The following is a 7,723-nucleotide window of genomic DNA, read 5'->3' on the forward strand; positions in this document are numbered from 1 at the left end:
TAATTCCACCTGGGAATTTCAGAAGCAAAAACAGGTCCTTTGTCCTGGGTTTGATTCCAGTCAAGGGCATGTATCTTGGTTGCGGGCACATCCCCAGTGTGGGGTGTGCAGGAGGCAGGTCATCGATGTTTCTAACTCTCTACCCCTCTCCCTTCCTCTCTGTGGAAAATCAATAAAATATATATATTTTAAAACAGGTCCTTTGTTCAATAGTTCCTTCTCATCCTCAAGCTTGTCCCTGCTTTGTACTTTGTACCAAATGGTGTCTGTACCTTCTGGAACAGTCCTGACCTGTCTAATGTTGTGCAATGCAGAGAATGTGCTATCTCATAATCGGAAGTTGCTGGCAAAAAGAAACGAAAAAAAAACAAGAGCTGCATTTCAGGAACTTCACTTAGTGACATATACTCCCTTTGGTAGTTTGCCAGTTAATTTCTTCAGCCGGTAATATAAATAAATGGCTATGGGTGTGTGTGTGTGTGTGTGTATGTAGTTGGTGAAGACAATCAATATACCAAATGAGGTTCAACCAAATGATGTTGTCATTCATTTGTGAAACTGTAGAAAATGAAAAAAATTCACTGAACACAACTTATTACCATAACAACTTTGTTCCCTGTTTCTCATATAGAGGAGAATAAAGCAAAATAAAACTGTGTTTCATGATAAAGGAATTGTTGTAGGTTACAGACTCCTAACATATAGGAAAACAAACCTAGTCTCTTACAAATGAACAATCCCTGTATTACAATTTTTTATTTTTTGCAATAAGTAAAACCTTGAGACTGTCTATATGTTTCCTTACTTGCTGTTGAGGTCTTTAAGTCAATTTAACTATTAAGATTACATGTAGATACACAGGAATTAAAAGGGAATTTTGCATTTCTCTATATAAAGTTTCACTAAAGAATGTCATCAATTATCTTGTTTTTCCCCTATTGGCAGAGTAGCAAACTATGATGTAAAATGTAAGTGATGTGTTTTAAAATACACCAATCAGCATTAAATCAGTATCCAGAGTCATTGATTTTAACTTTCACTCGCAGGATATTTGAGTACCAAATTACCTTATTTTATATTCACATATTTTTGAATACCCATTATGTGCCAAAATTGTGCTAAGCACTATGAGGAAATCATATTACAAAGAAATATGAAACAGTCCCTTCTCTTAAAGAGCTTTCTACATTCAGGAAGATGAGACGCCCATGAAATCACCTGAAAACAACTCAAGACATGCCTATGGACAAATAAGATCAGATACACACTGTGCACTATCATAATGTTAACAAAATCCATGCACATGCTTAAACATTCAAGATGATACAAAAGAGTATAGTGAGTAATTTTCCTTCTACACCTCACCCAGCTCCTTTACCAAAGGCAATCTCTGATATGAATTCCTTATGTAGCCTTCCAGTTGTGGTATAAACATTCATAATCTATATATATAAAAGCCTAAATGACCCAACCTGACCTGACCTTTATGACTGCTCACTGTGATGACGCACTGACCATCAGGGGGCAGATGCTCAACGTAGAGGTTGCCCAGGATGGTCAGTGCACCTCCCCACCCCCAGCTGGCTGCGGTCTCTGCCCCCATCCTCTCCCAGCCAACCAGCCCCGATTGGCCCCAATCAGGATTGGGTGAGCCGGCCCCGATTGGCCCCAATCACCAGCCAGGCCGAGGGACCTCCCCACCCCCACCCATGCACAAATTCGTGCACTGGGCCTCTAGTCATATATAGGCTTACGAATCATATACATATATTTTTTATACAAATTCTACCCACATTCCCACATTTTTTAAAAATATATTTTTATTGATTTCAGAGAGGAAGGGAGAGGGAGAGAGAGATGGAAACATCAATGATGAAAGAGAATCATTAATTGGCTGCCTCCTGCACATCCCCCACTGGGGATTTTAAGCCCACAACCCAGGCATGTGCCCTGAACAGAAATTGAACTATGACCTCCTGGTTCATAGGTCAACACTCAACCACTGAGTCATGCGGCCTGGCCACATTCCCACAATGTAAAAGAAGATACACCTAAAACAACTAGTCATCGTTTAGCAGTCTTAAGAAATGATCACATAGCAGGTACTCAACAAGTATAACTAAATGAATAACTAAATGAATGAACCAGTTGATTTTTTACGTCCAGATACTTCAGTTTCTTGCTATTTTATTTTATTTTTTTAAATATATTTTATTGATTTTTTACAGAGAGGAAAGGAGAGAAATAGAGATAGAGAGTTAGAAACATCGATGAGAGAGAAACATCGATCAGCTGCCTCCTGCATATCCCCCACTGGGGAAGTGCGCGCAACCCAGGTACATGCCCGTGACCGGAATCGAACCTGGGACCTTTCAGTCCGCAGGCCGACGCTCTATCCACTGAGCCAAACCGGTTTTGGCAGTTTCTTGCTATTTTAAATAATGCTGCGTGAAACACTTTTGTCATTCAGCCTTCCTTAGGTGGATTGCCAGAAGAGGAATTACTAAGTCAAGGTTTCAGGTACTGCCAAATTGCTTTCCAACAGGCTACTTACTCCTGTCAGCGCCATCATGGGTAGCTTTATTTTTTTCTATTTTTGCCAATTTGTTAGATGGAAAATGCAGTCTCATTGTGTTCATGCTTCAGTTTGCATTCTTTGAATTGCACTGTACATTTTTTCAAATGTTTGCCAGCCATTCATATAACCTGTTTTTGAGAATTGTCTGGTAGAGTCCTTGTGCATTTAAATTTAACTATTTGGGTTTTTCTTACTGAATGTTATGACCTCTTTAAATAATAAGACTATAAATTCTATTTCATATTATTAATAGTTGCCCTCATTAGTGTTTGTCTTTTGGATTTGATTTAATTAGCTTATTTATGGCCCAGAAGATGTAAAAAGATGTACATTTTTTTACCTGCACAGTTCTCTCCAATGAGTCATCCATAATTCTTTTCATTGCCTTTGAGGCTAGAATAACCTACTTACTAGTATTGCTTCTTTATAAGAACTGTGTAGATATAGAAGTCCACCTTATGCTTATAGCCTGTCAACAGGAAATTTTTCTAAGCATTTTTTAATTGTTTAAATATATTTTTATTGATTTCAGAGAGGAAGGGAGAGGGAGAGAGAGAGAGAGAAACATCCATGATGAGAGAGAATAATTGATCGGCCGCCTCCTGCACATCCCCTACTGGGGATTTAGTCCACAACCCAGGCATGTGCCCTGACCAGGACTTGAACCTTGACCTTCTGGTTCATAGCTCAGTGCTTAACTACTGAGCCACACTGGCTGGGCCTAAGCATTTACTTATGTAGACAGGCTGAGAACTCATCCCATCTTTGGATGTGAGGTATGTGGACTTCGGAAAACCTCCTGGAAGGTCTTTATTGCGAACTTCCAAGTGGGAAGCGAATTATCTGAAGTTGTCAAATGCCATTTTCTTTCTCCTTCTTTCTTTAACTACCATGAAGAGTGGAAAATTGCTAAAGATTTGGTTCCTAGCCTCTCAATTAGTTCATTTCAAATTCTTTATTCACACAATTCATCAAGAATGAGTCCAATCATTATCAGTTAGGATTCTTCAGAGAAATAGAATCAATAGGAAACATCCTTTTTGTCTTTTCTTTCTTTCTTTCTTTCTTTCTTTCTTTCTTTCTTTCTTTCTTTCTTTCTTTCTTTATCTATCTATCTCTCAGAATTCCTTCTTTTCTTAAAAACCTCCATTTTTGCTCTTAAGAGCTTTCCCTGCCTTGGTGAGGCATTACTGAGAATAATCTTCTTTATTTAAAGTTGGCTGTAAATGTTTATCACATGTACAAAATACCTTCACAGCAACATTTAGACTAGTGTTTGACCATAGCCTCGCCAAGTTGACACATGAAATTAACCTTCACATTGATCTTCTCATGGGATTGAGTTTCTTTCCTATATCACATATCCAGGGAGGCACCTGGGCTTCTTTTTATTTAAAGGTCCCTCTCAGCCCATCCTTCCATGACCCTGAAAGCTTGTCTGAGCAGGGAGTCTAAGGATGGCCACCTCAGGCTGGCTATGTTGTCTCTTATCTGCGCATGCCCTCAAGCGCTGATATACAGATTTGAAAAAAAAAAGAAACTTAGAAGACCTACAAGAATCCATTTTGCTTTTCTTTTCTATACCATTTGCTTTGCTAAGGATTCTGAGTTAGACCAATGTGAGTCCTTGTGACTACTGTTAAGACTGCTAGATCTGTTGGTTAAATCTTTAGCAAATTTCCACATACTTTATTTTTTTTAAAATATTTTTATTGATTTCAGAGAGGAAGGAAGAGGGAGAGATAGAAACAGTAATGATGAAAGAGATTCACTGATTGGATGCCTCCTGCATGCCCCCCACTGGGGATGTGCCCACAACCAAGGTACATGCCCTTGACCAGAATCGAACCTGGGACCCTTCAGACCGCAGGACGATGCTCTATCCACTGAGCCAAACTGGCCAGGGCAAATTTCCACATACTTTAGAGTACAAAGGGCCGGTGCTCCATCTTTTTGGATTCCAACCCCCAAAGGGATTAAGCCATTTTGCATTTCCACTAGCATTGCATGAAGGCACCTATTTGTATGTAGCCATGCCAACAGTGTATATATTGTCAATCTTTTGGGGATTCTGACAATCTGTCATGACGAAGATCTTACAGAGTTTTACTTTTCATCTCATTTATTGAGTTACTTTGAGCATCTTTTCGTATACGTAGGGGCCATTTATATCCTCCCTCTCCCCCTGAATTAAATGCATGTCCTTTCAGGGGATAGTTGGGGCATAACACTTGGAACAGAAACATGACAAGGGGCACTCAAGGGAAGAACCTGGAGTACAACCTAGTCAGCACAAAGTTACTCTGATATCAGTCCCAGCCTTCCCGGAGTTAGCACAACAATCTTTCCCTGACCCTCCTAAGTCAGCTTACCCGGCGGGAGGCCCTCTCTGCCTACCCAGGAGCTCCCACACCCACCCCTCCCCTCTGGACTTTGTGCATCTCTAGCTGCAGATCCAAAGAAAAAAACCTCCCAGCATGCCCCAACACAACAGCACCAGCAGGACACCCCCGCCCGCATCCGGCTCTCAAGTTGGCTCAGGGCCAGCGTCACACACAGCTCCTCCGGCAGAGATAGAAATCACTTCTAACCTGGTTTGGTTTGGTTTTGACTCCATCCTCTTGTGTGGACTTGGCCCCATCTCTCTTAAGCCTGAACTGCCGAAACATCCGCTTCGTTCCACCTCCCACCTCTCTTCTTCTCTCTCTTCCCTCCAAGAATAATAATGGCTCTTTCGTGGCACTTAAGACCTATCAGCTACTCTCCTAAGGCTTTTTACATATTTACTCATGATGAATGCTCATAGCAACCCAATGCGGGAGCCATTGTTACCTTGGTTTTAAACAAGAGGAAACATAGACACAGAAGTTAAGCAGCTTCTCAAGGTCGTGCAGCTAGTAAGTGACACAGCCTCAGTTCGGAGCCCTGAAGTCTGGCTGCAGACCCAGGCTCTCAACTCCTCTGTGATCCTGCCTCTCAGATAACTTGCCCTGAGCTGTACATAGTCATGCTGCCAGGTCCCAACACCGGGCTAATAGCCCCTACCAGGCCCGGGAACAACAGCAACATGAGGATCACAGCCAGTCATCGGCTAACTACAACTTCTCCAACTGCAGGCATTTCCCCGGTCAGGGCACATGCCTGGGTTGTGGGCTCCATCCCCAGTACGGGGTGGGTGTGCAGAGGCAGTCAATCCAAGGATTTTCTCTCTCATCAGTGATGTTTTTATCTCTATCTCCTTCTCCCTTTCTCTCTGAAATCAATAAAAAATATTTTAAAGAAAGGATTCAGGGGGTAGACTTTGCTCTGTGCATTTTGTCACAATTTTTATAAAGCAGGTACAATTTCATAGGCAGCATCTCCGGCATATATGTATTTTGGTGTGTCACAAATGCACCTTCCCCATCACCATCACCTACATAACCTTTGGGGGGGGGGCATGTTCTATCTTTCTTTTCTTTTTTTAAAAATATATTTTATTGATTTTTTACAGAGAAGAAGGGAAAGGGATAGAGTTAGAAACATATATGAGAGAGAAACATCGATCAGCTGCCTCCTCACACCTCCCACTGCGGAGGTGCTTGCAACCAAGGTACATGTCCCTGACCGGAATCGAACCTGGGCCCTTTCAGTCCGCAGGCCGACACTCTATTCACTGAGCCAAACCCGCTAGGGCTGTTCTGTCTTTCTTTACCCTCCATGCCGACCCTGGGAAAATGCTCTATCTAAAGCATCCAGTTACCACGTGAAGCATGATTCCGAAGATCAGGCCACCCTCTGTGTAATTCTGGTTCAGAGGCAGCCTCCATGCTCACAAATAGCACCACGAATGTTCAATTGCCCAATTACACGCGGGAGCCAATTTCTCCTTCACTGGAGCCTTCGGAGTGACCCGAGGTTCTTCCCAGCCATGGCAGCCATTTCTCCTTGCAGCGTCGGAGCGACCCCCTTCCACCCTCAGCCTTGTTGTCAGTCCCACCGGCTTGGTGCGTGTGCCCTTTTGAGTCTTCACAGGAGCCCGGTTCTTCCCAAGCTTCTTTCCTTTCTTCCGCTGCTGATCCTCAGCACCACGCTTTCAGTCCCACAGGGAAACGGCTCGCCCTCCCCGCCCCCCAACTTCTTCTATTCTACTTCCTCCTCAGGTATTTAAATCCCTACCCTCTGCTCTCAGCAGCCAACACCAAACAGGTCTTTCTTGTCTCCAAGGCTCTCTTCTATTTCCTCTTTGGAAATAAATGTGGCTGCAGATCATGTTCATGGGTGCTGCACTCCTTGTCTGTATCTCTAGTATTTGCAACTAAATGTCTGAACAAAAAGAACGGGAGAGTTCCTCAATTGTTCTACAGTGAGAATGAGGAAAAAGAAGGGTTTAAGGGCTCTTTTAAGTAGCTTTCTTCTTGAAGTTTTATTTTACACTAGAGGCCTGGTGCACGAATTCGTGCATGGGTGGGGTTCCTCGGCCTGGCTGGCAATCAGGGCCAATTGGGACAGTCTCTCGCCCAGTCCCCATCGGGGCCGCAAGAGGTTGGCTGGCCCATGAGGTTGGCCAGTTGGGGAGGGAGCAGCCATAGGAGGTTGATGGCTGGCCACCTGATTGTGAGACGGGGCGGGGGGGGGGGGGGGGGGCGGCCAGCCAAGAGGAGGGACCGCAGGAGGTTGGCTGGCCACAGGAGGTTGGCTGTGGGAGTTCACTGATCACCAGGGGGTGGCTCCTGCAGTGAGCGTTTGCTCAGTGCACGTCATAGCTACTGGTCGACTGGTTGTTCCGGTCATTCGGTCGCTTAGGCATATATATATATATAATAGTGGGGTAAAAAGTTAACTGTGTGTTAAAGCAAACCCCTGCCCTGGCTGGTTTGCTCAGTGGTTAGAGCATCGGGCCAGCAGATGGAAAGGTCCTGGGTTCGATTCCTGGTCAAGGGCACATACGGGGTTGTGGGCTAGATCCCCGGTAGGGGGCATGCAGGAGGTAGCCGATCAATAATTCTCTCTCATCATTGATGTTTTTATCTCTCTCTCCCTCTTCTTTCCTCTCTGAAATCATTGAAAAAATATATATATTTTTTAAAAAAGAGAATGAAAGAGTTCAAAGGGTGGTTAGATTTTGTAAAGATAATAGGGACACAAAAGGGAAAAACGAGAAAT

The 7,723-nt window shown here is 43.4% G+C and overlaps 1 long non-coding RNA gene across 1 annotated transcript in view; it reads right to left on the reverse strand.

Moving 5' to 3' along the window:
- Window positions 1-202: 202 nt before the first annotated feature.
- LOC107184372 overlaps window positions 203-7,723 on the reverse strand; it is a 19,659-nt gene continuing 12,138 nt past the window's right edge. The window contains exon 3 of the long non-coding RNA XR_001515199.1: window positions 203-558. This is a non-coding gene — a long non-coding RNA (uncharacterized LOC107184372). The remainder of the gene's footprint in view (window positions 559-7,723) is intronic.

The sequence above is a fragment of the Myotis davidii genome, unplaced genomic scaffold (assembly GCF_000327345.1).
Source record: "Myotis davidii unplaced genomic scaffold, ASM32734v1 scaffold164, whole genome shotgun sequence".
Classification (NCBI taxonomy): domain Eukaryota; kingdom Metazoa; phylum Chordata; class Mammalia; order Chiroptera; family Vespertilionidae; genus Myotis; species Myotis davidii.